The sequence below is a fragment of the Anticarsia gemmatalis genome, chromosome 10 (genome assembly GCF_050436995.1).
Source record: "Anticarsia gemmatalis isolate Benzon Research Colony breed Stoneville strain chromosome 10, ilAntGemm2 primary, whole genome shotgun sequence".
In the NCBI taxonomy this organism is placed as follows: Eukaryota; Metazoa; Arthropoda; class Insecta; order Lepidoptera; family Erebidae; genus Anticarsia; species Anticarsia gemmatalis.
Window position 1 is genome coordinate 5,558,416 of NC_134754.1, and position 20,635 is coordinate 5,579,050.

A 20,635-nucleotide genomic window follows, 5' to 3' on the forward strand; every position below is an offset into this window, starting at 1 on the left:
CTTTAATACGGCTCTCGTAAATTTAGTTTTTAATGCTCTATAACTTTTAACATCCATAATTTACAGAAGCGTGTTTCATTATAATATATCTTTAATTTGAATCTACGCACTTGCGGGAGCACCAATTTATATTTGTAATCAAATTACAGAATACGCGCCATAACGAAACGAAATATTACCTCATAATGCTCGCAAATAATTTAAATGGCAACAATTCTAAAACCTTCCAATTATTAATCGACTCGACTAGTAAATGAACTGGAACCGTATTAAATTTACACCACATGGGTATTATCAAATTAGACTATGAATCAAAACGCCCCTAGTGTATTCTGACCTTTATTTGCGTGGCAGTCGGCTTATGAATAGCATATTACTGAAGGCCTATCCCGAGTGAGGGTATATGGTTTAGATAACCCAGAGACGGCGGTTTCTAGAACCGAGTGCCAATAATTGACTATCAAACTTGATATATAGCTTTCTCGGCGGCTTGACGGCGATAGTTGGATGAGTTATAGCCGGTCTTGGTCCCCGGGGAGCGCGAGACATTTTGTTAAGTCTCGCAAAAGTCGCACTACTCGCAGTCGGGTTGCACTAATCATAACATTTATGCTCGGCTAAGTTTATGTTATGTGAGCTTAGCGTCAACTCCCGTCGTAATTTTCCACTCCAATACTTTATGTTATTGGTACGGTAGCTAAACAAATTTTACATTAACACTAAACCCCTATGACATGATTAATCCCAGTTGTTGAATTTGCCGTATCATCATATAATAATACTTCATTTGCACAAACAAACCTCAAATCACAACACTCATTAGACTTAACATAAAATATTCAGTTGCATAACGAATTCACATTTGTACAATCGGAACGTAACACGTGTTAACACGGGTCTCGTTCATTAAATATTGAGGATGACGCCATAATTTACAATGAGTCCGCATTGCTTAAGCTTCACGTTATGAAATTTTAATCAAAGTTCGCAGCCCCAAGTGTATTGGTACGGATACAGTTTAATGGGTTCCGTAGCGTTTCTACGCCAGTTATTTGCATCGCAAACTTGTTTTGATCACAAAAGTTTTGTTACATTGCTATTTGATTTGAAAATACAGCGCCATAGGCGCTTTTTTACAAACAACTGTATCAGAGTTGAATGCTTTCAGCCGAACTTCTAGTTTTTTAATCAAATAAGCGTTTTTGTGCTCGTAGATTCATTTTTAAACGTACTATGTAGGTCGAACGAAGTATTTTTAATTTTCAATATTTTGACTACTCGCCTACTGCTTTTTATTGTTTTCTGAGACTCGTTCATATCTGTAGCGATTCTGAGAACAAATAATTATGCCAGCTATTCAGTGAAATTTTCTCACTATAATTATAAACTAATTACGAATCACAAAAGGACACGAGTACAACGACCTGAGACTTCTCAAAGGACAAAATTAAAACGACACGTTCAACTGTGGCTGAGCATCTCTTGACATCTGCTTCATCATTAGAGTAAAGAGACAACTTCTAAAAAATGTCTCGAGTGAACGTTCATTAATTTTAGTTTGTCATAGGCTACTAATTTGTAAAATTTACTGCGGGATTCTAATAGCTTTGTATCCGGGAACACATAACTGAAATATTAAAACTCTTTGAGTTTCGGCGCGTACGCACCTAGAAGACGTATTTATGTGTCATTTAACACTAATAACAGTTGGAGAATCATCAGTGTGGAGTCAAAACATTTTATTATAATTTATGTCACATCTTACATGTAAGAACTTCGGGTGTGGTCTAACTAATTTGAGTTCTTCTAATTTCGTATTAATGTAACGGTCTAGTAATAATTAATAAACGTCAAATTAAAAATCAACCGTAATGTTGGAAGTATTTTTTTATGTTCTTTGTGACTCGGATGGAATTTGATTTAACGTTTGACAAAAGTAGTTCAGATTTTACTACTGCGTTTTATTTTAAAATAACCAGAATTAATCTTCTCAATTTTGCTGCGATTCATCATTTTCAACTATAATCAAATTAAAGCTATACTTTAATATATTATGCTATATTTATACTAAACATTGTTAAAACGAATAAATTGTAAAAGATCTAAGTCGTCCTAAAATCCATTCTTTCTGCGAAAAATAATAGCTTTAGCCCCCTACGGACTCGGACTTAATAACATCTTGAAAGAAATAACACTTTTATTGTTACTTTTATAACTTATTTTCACTATTATTTATTTTAGCGAAGCCGTCATACACTTGTAAGTACGTTTTTATTACGCAATTTCGGCTAAGTGATATAAAATTAGTTTTTATTTCAATAACTGAGTGGATTATAACTTGTTTATTTAGAAGGTGACACTGTAACGAACCCCAATTACAAGACAAAATTAATCTATTAATATTTGTCCATTGCTGAAGGACTTTTATTAGGTTTATGTGTCCTCTTTTTACATAGTCATCTGTTTCGTAAAGCGTAACTCGCTGTAATACCTGCTTATAATATACCTACTTTGGCTATAACTAGTACGTTTTAATAAAAAGGTAGTTAGTAATAGCAAGTACACATGGGCTACCCTCTAGTCCATCGTGAAATAAATGGGTAGAGCTGACTCAAAAATAAACTTAAACTGTTCGAAGATTTGATTTGCTTTCTTTTATATTAACAAAACAAATTCAAACATCTATCTTCATTTAGATACGTAGACAAAAGAAAATATAATTTAATATTTAAAAATTAACCAAGTTTAATATCTTTAAAAAAATCCCAATACACCTTTGGAATAAACCTTTCAAATAATATAACAGCATTTCAGTCAAATCCATCGAATTAGTTTTACACCACAATTTCAATCTGTCAATACAAATATTAATATTGAATTTTAGAAGTCTCAATTTAAAAGAATTTCGTGTAAAAATCTTTATTTATGCAAATTCTATATTTTAGAAAAGATTTTTCTGCAGTCTAGAATTTTCAGATTGATTGAACGTTATTCAAATGAATGAATAAGTCACCTGGCTATGATCTATTTGTGTTCCACAAATGAATTGGAATGGCCGATAAGTTATTTACAAAATATTTTACACTAAATATCTCAATATTCAAGTTGAAAGAACTGCATTAAGCAATTTTTAAAGAATACAAATCACTGAAAGCTAAAAAAGGTTAAGTAACTATTCGGTTATCACGGCTAAATTAACTAAGAACACATCAACCGTTATAGCTTTATAAACATAAATTATAAATAGATTTTTCTACTCAAAGTATTTCCTTTTAAAAACGAATATAGGTATAAAAGAAAACCAATATATTTCCGTCCTATCACAGCCAGTATACCTACGTGAGAAATTTCATACTGAATTTCAAGGCCTTATACAAAACCCGGGAGATATTCCAAGAATGTTTGCTACTACAATGTAGGAACATTCTCAGCTCTATCGAGAATATACAACCTCGACCGATCTGAAGGCAATAGAGTATTGTATTACGAATTGGGCAGAACCTTCAACCAAACTCTTAGATCTAATGTATCAAGCATTGTGTTTGTCTATTCTATCCATTTCTCAAGAAGCCCAAAGATCCATTGATATCGCTATCTGCTTACTCCATACGGTATAATAAGCGTAAACGCGTCTGATATACATAAGAACAAACGAGTTCTGGCCGACCAATACCCGAGATTGTCACTGCCGATAAAATAGAAACGAGCATCCTTTTTGATATCACTGAACTATCTGTTTCAAATAATTTTACATTTTATAGAAATTGTGTATTTCTATGAATAGTTTTAAGCTTGTTTTGTTTTCGTATTATCTGAAATTCTTTTATCTTTTGATAATATGAAACGCCTGTTATGTTCCAACATCGGATTTTATAGATCGGAAAAATGGCTGTTTAGATTATTCGAACTATCATCTGCTAGCACGATATCTACTTTTTATTTTGACGACGCAACAAAATAAAAGTCCCTAAAACAATTTTGTGTTGAAACTTGAAGGCGGATATCGGTAATCGATTCATATTCATCGGGTGATTAATAACAAAGTTTCAATTATAACTAACAGATACACATTTTGTTTACCGTTCAGAAGTACTTCTCAATTCAAATTAATAGCAGTTACACTCGTATATGAGAGGAAGTTTCCAGTTAAAAACAACAAAGTAGTCGAATATCAATAATTTATCGAGATGCCACTAAGAGTCTAGTTAGTAATTCGAAACCAGCGTAGCCTCGGGGTAAGAGCAGCATTTTGTATGAAGTACCAAACTTTCTCTGAGGTGTTCTCAGGTAGATAATAACTGAATAATCTTTTGAACCTCATTATGCAGTGTTAAAAATATTTACAGCCAAAGCTGGAAATATGTTAGCACCTGGTCGTTCAATGTGTCAAGTAAAGTTCTCTACGGTCGTAAATACGAGTCAAAAGTCGTATTCTCTATCGCCCGAGGTCAAATTTAATTATCATGTAGACGACGAATATTCTCATACATTTGTATATGACGCCTACAGTATTATATAAATCAACGTTTGTACCGCTGCCATATTTCAACGGCAACTTAAACAATAGTTAAAATAATGGTGTCGATGCTCAAGAATAATTATTTAGGAACATTTTAAATAAATCAATGAATAAATTAGAGGCTGCTATTACGTTTGATTTAGGTGGCAGCTCATCTGTTATGAACAAATTGCGTTCCAACTTGAACATTTTTGTATGTAGAATATTTATTTAAGGCTATCGAGAATACATTTCTTCGTTATTTATTGAGTGTTTCCCGGTCATTCGGGGTTTCTACCGGTTTGTATGTTTTAGCAGAAAGCCTGCATATGTAAGCGAAAATACCGCGGAACATAATAATGCGAAAGCACCTTAAGTGTAACTAGAACACAATGACATATTTTTTTCTAAACTCTTAAATTACTAACATTTTCTAATGTTGGATCTGATAAATCCGATTGTTAAAAATAACTTCGGTACAGTCGTATCCAATTCTCCCGAATAAAGTCAAAAGTTTTGTTTGATGTCAAACTTATAAGTTTGATACAAACCCTTATGGTAAAAGGAATATTTCTGTACAGATGGAAATAGAATCTAAAAATAAAAGTATCAAGAATGTTACCAACAGCTGCTATAAAGCGGAAAGTGGGTTATATTGATACTTGTTGACTTCCGATTCATATTTCTATTGTAGTTTCATTTTATTATCTCATAAAGAATCATACAATTCGTTTTGCTACTTAAATTTTTACATATTGCTTTTGAACTGTAAAATTGTTGTTTCAGCATTTCTGAATAATAAAATCTGACTATTCTTAAGCAAGGACATAATCACACATACTTTACTTATACCAGGATCATATAACGTTGCCAAATGGCTTTATCTTTGGCTAATCGGAAAGCAAAAATTTAACGTAAATAAATAGCCCAGTAATGTTCACAACGTTTACTTTTTTTCAAAAGTCTTTGAATCAAATCCATTTCCCCTATTTTTACTATTCAGTATAACAAATATTGAAACTCTCTCGCATTTATAATATTGGTTGAAATACTCATACCGTGTGCGAATCAAAGCGTTCAGTGGTTGCCATTTACAAGTCCGCACGTATCACGCCTCACTGGATAGTGGCTCTCCGTTATCGGCTCACGAATATTTTATAGCTCTTTTTATTTATACGTGATTCTCCTACATATTAGAACCAATAAAACTAAAGGTTATTATTCCTCGCACAAATAATAATTCATAACTCACTTCTAACTGAAAAGTTTTGCGAACACGAAAGCTACAAATGGACTCTATTTATCTCGCAACAAAATATTATTTTACGAGCTCTAATGATGTACCCTTGAAATACGAAACGAATTACCAGTAAAAGAACACATAAACATTCACGTATCATCATAAATTACAAAGTAGAATCCAACTAAAACATTTAAAGGATAGGCTCTCTAATTCATCGAATGGAGGGTCCAATAAAAAATAAAATTACAGAAGTTTTGTTTTAAGAGACCCACAAAAAAGCTAGCGACGGCTTTTACTTTTTTATTTCTCCAGTAAGGCATGGTAATTAAGAGGAGGTCTGCTAGTTTCAACGTAGTGCCTCCTAAACGTAGTCCCGACTGACATTAAAGCAGAGGGAATGGTGCTGTGATCCAGAGATGTATAGCACTTCTAGAAGCGACTATCAACGCAGTAAAGGCTAATGAACTTGAACGCACTTAGCGTGAAACCTTTTTGTATTTCGAACGAATGCTTCGCACGTGTTTATGCTTCCTGGTATGTAATTTTGCGTAATGAGTAGGTGAGTTTTTGCAACACCTTGTTAGATAAAAGAATGAGGTGTGATTGAGATGTTTAGATTGTAATAAAAATAAAAAATGCAATTCCAATTCTTAAAAAATATGGTCATAATTACATACTTGAAGCATGGATACAGCTCTAAGACTCAACAAATGTTGCTTGCAATAAAAAATAATACAACCACTAAAAGTTGAGCAAACTCAATTAAAACAAACTGTTAATTTCTGCCGCTCAAGCAAACAATTACGAACAAATGCAATCACAAACAAAACAAGTAAGTTCAGTTGAAGTTTGAGCGTATCCAGTAAGTTTGCATCAACGCTTTTATCCTCCGGGACTCCAACCGTATAAGGATTAGGAATTCGTGCGGATTTGCTTAAAGGGGAAGGCGGGGAAAATTGAGAATTGTTTTCTCTACCACACAGTGAGCAAAGCTCGCACTCGCGTACAGTCACGGAAATGTTAGACGCGGGAACGCTTAATGTAATTATGTAAGACTTTTAAGTTTAATCTACCTTTATTGTGCATTATGTATACTCAATCTTATAAAGTAAACGCTCCAAATGTTCTGTGAGTACATTAGTGTGTCGTAATTATGAAAATGGTGCTTAGGAAACGCGCTCTCAGATTGTACCTTAATGTCTTTTCGTGTCTATTGCCAAGAGACTTTTCAAGGAAGTTTTCATGTTATATTTTAATGTGTTGGAGACAATCAACATTTAAACCAATGTTATGTTTGTTTGGGCACAACGTTTCTATATTTCAATTCCTAAAATAAACGTGTTACTTCGTTGTCTAAAAACAGTCACCTCTAATTTAGATGGAAAGCAGACAGGGTAGAATTAACACGCCGTTTCATCACACGTCCAATACCTAAAAGCGCAATCCTGTTCTCAAATTTGTTTATTTCATCAAGTCATAATTAAGTGGACTTTACAAACCCGTTGCAAATTGACTCTCATTTTTAACAACCGTGTCGTATTCCATCGTTAATTAAATCTGGCTTTCTGACTTTATTATACGAGGTTTAGGAGGTACTCACACGTACCCTTTTTGACGCCGACCCATTCCAGCCCACGCTGCATAAGTTCACACAACAAACTCAGAAGGTATCCACAATAAAACATGTGTATTTTGAGTTTTTTGCTAAAAACTATTTGGTAACCGATTCTAGTAGGACTAAAAGACTCAAATAGTACTTAAATGTGTATCAATTTATTATTATTTATGTCGTGTAAATTATATCAATTAAATTTTTTCGTAATTTCTAATCAGAGTAGGATGTTAGGTTACATAAAATAAAAATGGATTTATTATTGAGCTCAACTTACACTGCACAACACTGCAATAAACAAGATTATTTACAGGCGCTAATCCCTACCAATTCTACCTCACTCGTGTAAACTCCACTCATAAACCAGTGGAAACAAACCCTTAGCTCTCTCCCCAACATTCAACACAGTAATGTGATTAAGAATAATAACAAACATTTTATTGGGACATTTCAAAAGCCGTGAAATGTAACCTTTGCTCGTAAAATGGAGATCTGGTGAAGAAAACGTTATGTGTTCTTAAGGAAATAGTTCTTTAATTAGCTCTCATGACTGTAATAAAACCACTGTTCGCTGCTACAGTTGGACTAGTGTTAAGTATAGTACGACAACTTAGTAAAGAGCCTTTAGTGCAAAATTTCCGGTTGATGACCGTGTATAAAATTCAAAAATTTAAAACATCAGCGACTTGTGGGTTTATACAACTGTAGCTCGATTCTCTACTACTATCGACTACCGACAACCGAACTGTCATCGAGAAATTTTGTATGAAAATCTGATCAGCGCCTCTGACGGGTGTCGTAGGAAACATTTTGGCAGTACATTCTAAACGTCAAAATTCGATAGCTAGCCGGTTGTCGGTAGTCGATAGTGGTACAGAATCGAGGTACAGTACCTCGATTCTGTACCACTATCGACTACCGACAACCGGCTAGTTATCGACATTTGACGTTTAGAAATTTTGTATGAAAATCAGTACCTCGATTCTGTACCACTATCGACTACCGACAACCGGCTAGCTATCGAATTTTGACGTTTAGAATGTACTGCCAAAATGTTTCCTACAACACCCGTCAGAGGCGCTGATTAGATTTTCATACAAAATTTCTCGATGACAGGTCGGTTGTCGGTAGTCGATAGTAATAGAGAATTGAGCTACTGATTTTCATACAAAATTTCTCGATGACAGGTTGGTTGTCGGTAGTCGATAGTAATAGAGAATTGAGCTACAGATATTTTTATTTTGGTAACTATATATTTTTGTATTGCATTTGTCTTACGAGTAATAGTCAATTGAGCGCTACAATGTTTAACAATTTTTGTTTTATATATCCAAACAAGCGCAATGTTTTTTAATTGCATTCGTTTCATGTCGACAATATAAATTGTATATAAAACATTCGCAAAATGACAATACATTGGTATGCGTATATCATGTCACTAAAGGGAATTAATGTTTATTTTATAAAACACAAAGTAAAATCATAGTTAAAATAATTTGATACTGTTGCGGCGTGGCTTTCAGCTATGTCAATCGAAACAAAGGCGAAATTTATATTGTCATGACACAATACGAAATTACGACTCATTATATTATTATAAGCTCAGTCATTATCACCAAATTATATGAAATGATGCTCTCATTATTTATATAATAACGTTAATGCGACAAATTAGTCAATAACACGACAAACGACACCTCATCAGAAAGGTTTTTTGTGAGTGAATGTACAGAGCGGCTACATCAAAGAGGTTTTTGAGATGTTGCGACAAACAAAAATTAGGTTATACTTATTAAAGGTTGGGAAATCTTGAAATGCTGCAGGGATGAATATGTTGAAGGGATAAAAAGGCCTAAAGAAGGTACTTGAATACTAAGATTTTCTTTACATCGCCTAAAAACCATCCTATACTACTATTATAACTGCCTTTAGATAGGATGTTTGTATGGATTACTGTTACTCGATTACGTCAAAACTAGTCAACCAATTTCGATAGTTCATAGTCTGGTTTGATTCAAAGGATTATTAATCGACTTCAAAAAAGGAAGAGGTTCTCAATTTAACTGTATTTTTTTAACACGGTAAATCTTTTCAGACGCATACATTCGCAGCTAGAAATATTATAAATCTCTTATCGATAGCAAAGTATGCAGCTGTTTCTGAACATCTAAAGTCATTTTCAAATCCCTCTAGCATCAATACTGTTCAATTATCTCCCCCGTACTTTACCCCAGAAGCATTTAAATAATTCGCCTTACAAAATCACACTTAAATATTTAATCCTTCTATGTAAATCCACACACGTCTTCGAGGGTTCCTTCCGACACCGACACTTCAAAATTCGCGACTAATCCCTGTCACACAACAAACAATTTCGTAATTAACTTTGTTTTATTGTATGTACGGCTAATAGGATTTATTTGTGATATGCTCATTTAATATGTCTTGAGCCACTAAGTTTAAGATAGTTTAGTTTTTCGCTTGGATAAATGGTCTAATCATAATAAATAATGCAATTTTTATAACCGATATTTTTATTGGTAGGTATACCTCTATAAGTAGATCTGGAAATACTTGAAAAAGCAATTGAAAACTCAAAATTAATAACACAGCATAATTTAATGAAAAATAGTAAAATAAGCTCAAAATAAAATCAAAAATCTATGTTTCCACCATTAGCGACAGCGCTCACAAGAATATTACCATGTGTTAAATAATCTTCGTTTTTGATATTGTAAAGATAATAATATGCAACAAGCTCTAATATCTATACCAATATAGAAGATAATTCTCAATTATGTATATTGACATAAACTTAATTAACAGCAATTACGTTTGACACATCAATTAGAATCGACTACTGTCAATCACGATATACATTATATTACTGTATCAATATAATTATATTCTAATATAGCACTTAATATATTATATTAAATGCTTAATTATAGTTCGGAGATAATAATTATATGACCTATGACCTATTGATTAGGATGATTAGTACTGATTTACTCACTGATATTATCATTTGTCGTCGTAACTCTCAGTTGCTGTAATCGTATAGCCATCTTAGCAGATATGCATGTAAAGGATCAAGATAGCGTATAGTTAGACGTAGTATAATTTTGGAAGGTACAGTTGAAGAACGTTATATTAATTTTGTTTTTTTTTAGTTTAGTTTCATAGACATCTTGGCTTCCAGCCGAATTCCATCAAAATCATAGTATTAGTTAAAATTTTAATAATATGTATATTTAGGTCGAATTAAATCGATTTCTGAGTAACCATGTTGAAACAGAAGTCCTTAAGTCTTGTTCGTAAATGACACAGGAAACTACACAAATATTTGAAATGACGCATTTTCTATTTATCGATGGAGTTTAAAACGGCTTCGTAGCTGACAGCGCTGCAAATACTGCAATGTTCCATTTGAGCTCTTGTTGATACCTCGAATTGTATTACGGTCGTATAAGCTTTCATATAAATAATATTATACAGTTTCGAAAACAGTAAATTACCATAACGTTCAAAGAACTTAAGTATATATTTGCTACACGAAAATACAATAAAATACAATCGTAGACTATTTTTATATGTAAAATGTAAAATTTAATACCGTCCCACAGTTTTTATTGTATCCATCATCGCATAATCGAAAGCAACTTTCGAAGAATTTCTCTATTAGGTATAATTTGGCACTAAACTTTGATGTATCGTCTGGTAGGTGTCATTGTTAAGAAATGTGGAAATATGAAAAGTGTCTTCTGTATTTCATTGACCTGCTACTTTCGAAATAAATCTTACAGTGTTCCTTCCCCCTAATGCACATTGCATTAGTCAATCAATCGGCCTAGCCTTTCTACTAAATATATTGATCGGTTTCCAGTCCCACCATATGTAGCTGAATACGATAATTTACGTGTAAATAGTACAATACTATTTGGTATACACTCGTTTGGTCATAGTAGATGAAGACAATCATAAAAATAAACATTTTGGACCGAATTACTAACAAATTTGGAAGTAATTGCACCTATTTACCCTCACCCATGGGTTAGATTAGCCCATTGCACCCAGGAGCATCAAATAAAAGAAACAGTTCCATATAGAAGTTGGCTTCGACTGTTCTGCTTAGAAAACACATACCAATACCCGTAAAAACACCTATAGACTGTCACTGCCCATAACTATAAGCTTTTTTACAAAACCAGCAGTCTTCTGTTAGCGCCGTACAATCGTTCTGATCATGCCCCCCGCACGCTTGCCACCTCACTACTACATCTCGAAGCCAAATTTACGACACAATTAATTTTTATATTCACAATTTATATCCCAAAACAACTACATCATCTATGAATATTTTTAGTAGATTTTACTCGCCAGTTCGTCTGCATAGGAAGGAAGGCCGTGGTCTTTTACAAATAGAATCCAATGTTGACCATAAACATAAAAACTTACTTTAATTAGTCTTCATTAGTTCGTCATATTTACAACGATTTTCATGAGTTAAAATTATTTAGGTCCAAATGTTTCCATTATCAGATAACTTTAATCGTGATTTATCATAGACGTGATTCTTTATCAATCAGGTATTTATAAAAGGACTTATTTTTAGGCGTCGAACTAAATTGCGCCTATAGAAATATAGTCACGTATTCTTAATTTTAGGAATAATTTCACTTTCGTTACTATTGTACGAAATAGCTTATGTAGACAAAGTCGTCACAAACAAACATACAAAAAAAAACCTATTTGTCTATTCATATTTGTTAGTTAACATAAAAATGAAATATTATTACTACCTGCCAGTACAATGGAGACAAACCTATGAAAGTGAGTCGTCATTTATGAAGGTTGCTAGTAAACAAAATGGAAAGCAAACAATTTGCATACAGGAAACACTTAAGAAGGTCTCTCTCTCGATTCAATTCAAAGTTATTTTTTCTCTACGGTTCGCTTTTAATGGCATTTGTTTAGAATTCAATCGAAGGATGCGTTCGTTTCGAATTCGGCTGGGATAATGTCGTGACGTATATTTTTATTGTTATTTTTATTTGAAAATAAAGACCCTTAGAACAATTATATAGCTGTATACTGTATTGCATTTGCAGTTAAAAAACGATCCGTATATATTTTTAGGTATCGTGCCTAATTACATCTACTGAAAAGAGTTCGTTTTAAATTAAGCAGTCGATAACGAAGTCGCTAGTTGTTCGTTTTGTCAACGCATCCTAATTATTATTGAAATGAAAAGTGATATTTTTAATTTTGGGGTTTTTCACTTTCTATTGTTAATTTTATTTTGTGAATAACCCAAAAACAATCGGCAACAAAATCCATAAACGAATATAATAGTAGTTAAAATAACAAAAGTCCGATCCGCTTTCGTTCTCATCGTTGAAGGGTAAATTAGTTTTCAAGGGAACCGAACTCCTATTGTCGTATTTTATTCCCGCGGAGTATCGGTTATAAACGAAAGTTTGGACGCCCGATATTAATATTTATTACCTCCACTGTTATACGAAACACTTTCTTTGCCAGGTTATAAATAGTCTTTATTTTATGTCGGCCACCCGTCAAACAATATAACAAAAAAGGAGAGATTTTTACGAGCTGAGCTAGTCTGGTCAGGCGCCACATTCGATCGTTTACGGCTAATATTATTGGTAGTAACCAAAGTTTGTTTGCCTCTGCGCACGTTTTGAGGCTGCCGCTGTAAATATTAATTTCCTAATTAATAACAGCTGTGTCGCTACTACATAATTTTATGGCCATTTAAAATAGGATACAATTTTCATAACGTAGGGTGGTCGGTAAAAGAACACGTACAAGTCATTTCCATAACCATTTACGCCATTATTATTGACTGAATATTTTCTCCATGCCTCAAATTAAATTAAAGTATGATTTGTTGTGTAAAGTTAAAAGCAATTTAGAGCGCGAAATGCTAACAAAAAATCATTTTTCCGAACCTCTAATGGGAGGACATTATCCGAAAACCGTTTTTGTGCGAATACGAGTAAAATTTACTGGGAAAATTTTAGGAAAGCGCACCAGGACTTATCTTTATGTACATTTTTATGTATTTTTCAACAAAACGTTATCGGCCAACAGTTAACCGAGGCTTTTAATGCGATGGTCTTTTTCTGCGTTATCGCCAAAAGTATATAAAGTAATTTCGAAGAATTATGAAAGCTTTCGCGGCCCTCGGTTTTAGGAAAGAAAAATAAACAAAAAAAAGTTTGACGAGAATACCGTACACATTGCTAGATTTATTGCGGCATTATTTCGACGAAGTTTACGAGTTATGTAATCTCAACAGAGGAATTTGTGACAACGCTTGGATGACAAAACTTTCGCGTTCTAAAAATTTGCTGTAAACATATACTAACATGGCCCGGCTCGCATACAAAGTGAAAAGTTGGTCAAATAAACCTATATATCGTAAAAATATAAGCCTACCTACTTTATCTAAACAAATGGCGTCGCGTTTCTCACAAAAATCGTTTAGGCAATTTGCTTAAATTACTTTCCTATGCTAATCTGTGCCGTGTTGCGAATATATTCCCAAAGAAAAAAGAAACGGTATGTAGGCGTTCGCGATCGTCGAATCTCTTCGACTCAAATGATGCATGTTGTGGAAGCCGGATCTTGTACAGAAAAACAAGATACTGCAAGCTATTAAACGCTTTACATCGTAAATAATCGTCTTAGCTCGGTAAATAAAATAAGTGTGTAAGCTTGGTCCGTGCTCGTATCAGATGAGAGGCCGGGACGCAGCAAAAGACGGGAAAATGGTGTTTAAAGGCGCGATAGGGAACAACGTCGGAGGAGCATAAGTTTTGCGGCGTGTTAAAAGATAATGAGTTCGGATACAGTATATAAGAAAGATGTTGCGTACGCCTTTGTAAGGAGACATTATTTTCTTATCTTAGACATAGCTAAGTCTCCGTATATTTTAACGCACCAAGGAAGGACGTATTCGCAATTTATATTCGCCCGGGACCAAGTTTAAAACCAAAGATTTATCTTGTGTTACTTCAGATAACGGCTTCGAGTTGTTAAAGGTCAAAATACGGATTGGATTATAAAGTACTCGAATCGAGATTGAGTTTTCGAACTTTGTATAAGACACTTCATTACCTGGTGATTTTCGTCAGATGAGAGATATTATAATATTGAAATGTTTATATTAGCATCTTATTTGTTTATCAAGTCATTACGAATTTAAAATTAATTTCGCACTTTGTTTACTTTAAATCCCTGAAAATATTCCTTTTAAAATTTGATATTTAGATCAACATCATTATAATTTTGATTGGACTGGGAGAATTCTAGACCGTAAGTAAAATATTGTTACCCAAAAAGGCCCACATCGACCTTTGGAAACTAAACACAGGTATAATATATACCTCCATGCGTAGCAACTGAACATAACTCTGGTGATTCGCCACCCAATTTGCATATAAATAAAAAAAGAAACATGACAGATTACAGAAATACCAATCAATCAATGACAATTTGCGTGTCGTTAAACGTTTTCAATTAAAGAACACATGGTCGGGATGAGCACACTGGTGCTTGGATGATGTATGGACACCCACATCATATACACAAAGATAGTTTATTAGTTGGTACTGATACAGTACATGTCTACGGCTAGCGTTGGCGGACAGGTAAATAAACTTAATCACTCATACGATTGCTACAATGTTACATGTTGGCCCACTGGGCAATTTTATTTAGCGGTTAAGACAATGAATAGTGGTTGTGTAGATAAGAAATTAGTCTTGAATATGAATGGATCGATTGCACAAGTGAAATGTGGATCGTGATATAGTGGCAGTCGTGAATGCCTTCGGCGGATAAAAATATTCAATTCTGTTACTAAAGTTATGGGCACGATATTTAAAATAACTATAGAGAAGTAGCTAAGTGATACATTTTAATATATTTATTAGAACCATAACTTTTAAACTATCGCGTTGCATGTTTGCACTAAGAACGTCAATGAAATGTCGGGCATTCTAAGATAAAATGCGTGTTCGCGTGAATTCCTGTATTCAATTATGTGGTATTAATTATAATTTTGATCCTAAAATCTAAGAAAAAATGTTCAGTAGAGCTACATTAGGTGTAAAATGTACGGAGTAAAGCTTAATTATTACTTACAACGAATTATATGAATTTGTAAAACAATAAAACGTGTCATATATCTCAAAACTTGAGATACATGTTTTACAATCTATTGAAGAAGTAGCAAAGAGCTTCCAGTAGGAACAAGTTTCATTCAGCTGAGTTCTCAGATTTTAGCCCAAAGCATCAAAGAGGCGGCAAAACATATGGAAAATAAGGAACTTAGTTCCCAACTTTATGTGAGAGCAGCCTAATAGATGTTCCCATTATAATATTCTGATGAAAGTTTTAAATGGTGACAAGACGTTTTAATTATGACGTCATTAATGAGTACATTTACGATCTTGTTGAACCAATGTTGGCTATTCACTGGATAGAATATAACTAGCGACTGCGTCCGCGTAAAAAGTTTTCTTGTGATTAAAGTATCCTATGACTTAACCTAGCCTTTATCTGTGTACTAGATATTAAATTTAGCCAGATACTAGATATTTAATATTAAAGCGTTAGGGCGTATGAGTAACAAGCATGCAAACACCACTATTTTTGCATTTAAAATTTTATTAATATGGATAAGATCACTAACCATCTCGTCGAACCAATGTCGGTTTCTCAAATAGTTCTTGCTGAAGAACGTTCAGAATAACAATTAGTACAAACATACTGACTTCCATTACCTTAATTAGAATTTGTGCGGTGATTCGAATATCGCTTGGATCAATCCTATCAGATATCGATGCTGTGAGAGCACTCAGATAATATCTGTGTTACAGTAGCGCGATTCTGTACAATCGGTACTGTCGAGTATCGAAATTTTGACATTTAGAATGTACTATCACAATAGTTTCTACGACACCCATCAGAGGCGCTGATCAGATTTTCATACAAAATATCTCGATGACAGGTCGGTTGTCGTTGTCGATAGTAGTAGAGAATCGAGCTACAGATTTTTATACAAAATTTCTCGATGACAGGTCGGTTGCCGGTAGTTGATAGTAGTAGAGAATCGAGCTACAGGTCGTTTGTCGGTAGTCGATAGTACTGGAGAATCTCGTAAGTTGGTAGGCGAGAGCTTCTGTAGCTCAATTATCCACTACTATCAGCGCCTCTAACGGGCGTTGTAGAAACTTTTTTGGCAGTACATTCTAAATGTCAAAATGACGATAACTAGCCGGTTGTCGGTAGTCGATAGTGGTAGAGAACCGAGTTACAAGTCTGCGATAACAGAATATTTGATATAGAAATGAGTTTGCTCCTGCTCTGATATGTGTCATATGGAAAATACAGATACATTTTTGCTACATTTTGTGTGTCATAATTTTTCTCCACTTGAATTCTATTGCCAAAACTGGAAGCATACATATTGTACATTTTATTATTCTTCGAAAAACAATAATCAAAATTGAGTGTTTTCGGAATTTTAATGTTATTTGATTGGGACATTCAAAGAGTTAGCTTTTCATAATCATTTTTTTACAACTCGTCAATCTAACGGTTATTACAAAGGCATTTCACAAAATTTTCACACCTTAACCAAGCGGAGAAGACAAATACAATTCAATTGTATTGACAAACGACTGCAGCAATAGAAAGGAAGTAAATCTTAATTTACTTTTCCAATCGGAAGAAAATACACATATCCAGTAGGTACAAGATGGATCACAAGAGCAAACAAATCCAAGTACGTTAAAGCAGTTTGCGCTAGAAAACGAACGCGATCTAATCTCAGATCTGGCGATTGAGGGAGCGGACTTGGCAATGCATCACCTGGCTTCCGTTGTGCAACGATCTTGATTTCTTCCAAATGTACCTCCCACGTACACGCGTGAGTGATGTCGCCATTCACTAAAGACCTCCCCCGTCTCCCCACTTCTTTATAAATTCTTCCAGCTGTGGAATTGTCAATCGGTGATCGAAGGTCTACTTACAGTGGTGTGGACGCGTCCTATGTCTGGATGCTTGACGTGCTACTGATAAGACGGACCGCTGTCCGTTTAACACCTATTTCGGCTACTGGGTATCGTGTCTAGATTTCTATTGTTTATATTTTCACATTGTATCTCTTATCGGCTTTTTATGAAGTAACTTCCATTGTTTATTGCTTTTATTGTGTTTTATGCACAATAAAATGTTTTATGCGCTCTTTGCGGAGCTTTAACAAATACGCGTGGAACATTGTTTCTCGCTATCAATGAGTATTTATGACAGCTATTTACGCTTATTATGGTCCTTTGACTTTCTTTACAAAACATTTGATTCCGTCAACAAACAAGTCTGTAAGCGCTGTGTAATATAAACACATCTACTTTTCCTGTTGACGTAATTATAAACAAAAAAATATCAAAGAATAAACTCATTTTACCCAGATACTGAACATTTTTCTTACTTATTCAAACACAAAAAACAGTGTCGAATATCTCTAAAAGGCTCCAACACAAAAAGAAATCCTATCATATCAAAACAAACATAAAACACCTATGTAAAAGAGTCCTTTACATATCCCGGCTATCAATACCGTTCGAAGACCCGAATACCTCGACATAAGAAGATAATAGATAATTTAGATAACAAGAAAAAGCTATTCGACGGCGCTACTACCAAATAAATGGTGAATAATACTCACATATTCCAAGTACTTTCAGTTATTTCGGCAAAAGGTGATTGTGATTCAAGAATACGAGAAGGAGGGATACGTCTTTATGTATCCGCTATAGACTCGGAAAGGTTACCGTTGCCAATTTACCCGCCAACTCGACCGATATTAAAGCACACCATTTGGCAAGCGTCATACACGACACAAATATGCACAGATAAGTAACTGAATATATAAAGTTTGATATTTTGTCAACACTATTTGAGTGTTCCTACAAAAATTGGCACGGGAATAAGATTTTGAACTTTTATAATATTTTGTTTGCAAAGGGCCTACGAGTTCCGAATGGAATTTAAACTATGGGGTTTCCTTTCTATCACACGTAAAAAGTTTGTGATACAATACGAATTGTCTTTGTAACTTATTTGGGTTTATCAGTTTGTTTAACTTTAGTTTTTCTCCCGATAATGTTATTTCGGAATTGAAAAAGTAGTTTTAAAAGAAACTGTGTATTTAGGTCATTTCCCGAATAGAGAAAATCAGTTTGGGAGTAACAAGCTTTACTGATCTAAATGTTAAATCTAAATGTGAAACAAAGTCCTTTGAAAGTAAGTATAAAAGATTAAAGCTCAGTATCGATAATTATATGCGCCACTCAACGTTGCGAACTGGGATAAGAGCCAATAATGAAGTGCTACTTAAATGCTCGAGTACAAAAACGGTTTAGCGGAGATAAATACAGAAAAAAAGCGTATTTTCTGTGGGAGTTTTTCTGCGTGATATTAGTCTAAGTAACTGTCAACAGGATAGGTAAATACATGGTGAATAGGAGATACAAACGTTTATCCCAGAGAGCTTCATACTGTCTACCTTCGGTAAACAATATTTGGGGTAAATGCCGGAGGTTTTCATATTATCGATATTGTGGAGGCTCTACAAAACTCTCGCTTGGTCGAACACCGTGAGAGGCATATTTACATTTTTTTCTCAATTCATTGCCCGACATGTTTGGTGGATGGATGAGCCCACGCCGACATTTTGTGACATTAGGCTCCATTGATTTTGAATGTGTCGTACCCCAACCAACCCGCTCTTTTAAATAGATAAGCAAATGAATTGGAAGACCTTTGTGTTCGGTATAAACGTATTTAACATTGTGATATAAAAAGTAAAATGTTTTGAGCGCGTATAATTTTAACATAATGTCGAGTGACTGAATTTTAAAAGAGTTTAAATTATGTGTACTGTCAAGTAGGAGTGATGATAAAAACTGAATAGCTTCAGTAATGTGCATACTGTGGAGCTATAAATTATTCAGTGGATGCAAAGTCGTTGAGAATGATATCATTGGTAATAAAAGTTGTCAAGTCCAAATCGGTATCGGAGAATAATTTATTATTTGCGATCGGAGTCTACATTCCTACACCTGTTCGTGCGAATGTTTTGTAAACAAAGTAGCGAGGTAGAAAGTGATGCAATTTTTAACGGTAAACAAATCGTGGCCGTTTTATAAGGACGCCTTACTAATAAATGGATTCGGCGTCGCTAATTAAACACGTCTTAATGTTGCCTCCCTAGGAAGGATTGTAAAATATTTTGGCAATTAAGCCACCGGTATTATTAAAGAAGTCCGTGGAGTGAAAAATTAATTAAATTTTAAGCTTTTCAGTTCTCCCTACGCGGCAGTCGGCAGTCAGTGAGTAAAGGGCTGCAAGCACACATTTCACTGAGCAACTAAAGATCAAGCGTGTTAGATAATTTGAATGGGCTTATGCGGTATGAGCGGATTAAAATTTAATTTTTGTTCGTAACATTCAGTCTACCGAATTTGTATTAACGAGCTTACCTTTAGTTACTGTATTGTGTGTAGTTTTATATGAGCTCACGTACCGTCTTAATTAGGAAAGGAAATCATTGTGGATACGGGAGACTATTGTTTATCCCAATTGACAACTATTTGAAAGGCACATTGTACATTAAGATTTTCTTTAAATTAGAGTAATTAGTACGCTTCGATAAAACAGAGCATCTATAAGCAAGACGGCGATATTTAGTACAGTAGGAAAGGAACTCATGGAATTTGTAAGTTAATTTATTCTACCAATTATTAAATTCGTCGGAAATATCAGAAATATTAGTATCTACTTTACTAAATCCGTACCTACATGCTTTAGCTAATTTCCCCATTTTGTTTTTGTAATATAAGAAAAGTTTTCCAAAAGAAATAACAACACAAATATACCTGAGAAAATATGAAATTACCTTCAGCATGTAAGACAGTCGTCGCGTCGGTGCATTCTTCTAAATTGAATGGAATGTTAGCATTGTGGAATAAGAAAATATGATGAAAAGTATTTTAATGTCCAGGAAATTCTGTTACTTTCAAAACTTTATCGTTGCATTATTTACTTGACAAACTGATTTAAAAAAAACAACATACCAACATATCTCATTATCGAGATAAAAAAATGAAAATCTGTACCTATACATAAAACATAGGTACCTATACCTACTTAAAAGCTTTAACTAATAGTTTTGAAATGGAAAACAAAC

The 20,635-nt window shown here is 34.0% G+C and overlaps 1 protein-coding gene across 1 annotated transcript in view; it reads left to right on the top strand.

Moving 5' to 3' along the window:
* The window catches only part of Toll-6 (Toll-like receptor 6), a 138,601-nt gene that overhangs the window by 10,805 nt on the left and 107,161 nt on the right, over nucleotides 1-20,635 (top strand). The window lies entirely within an intron of this gene.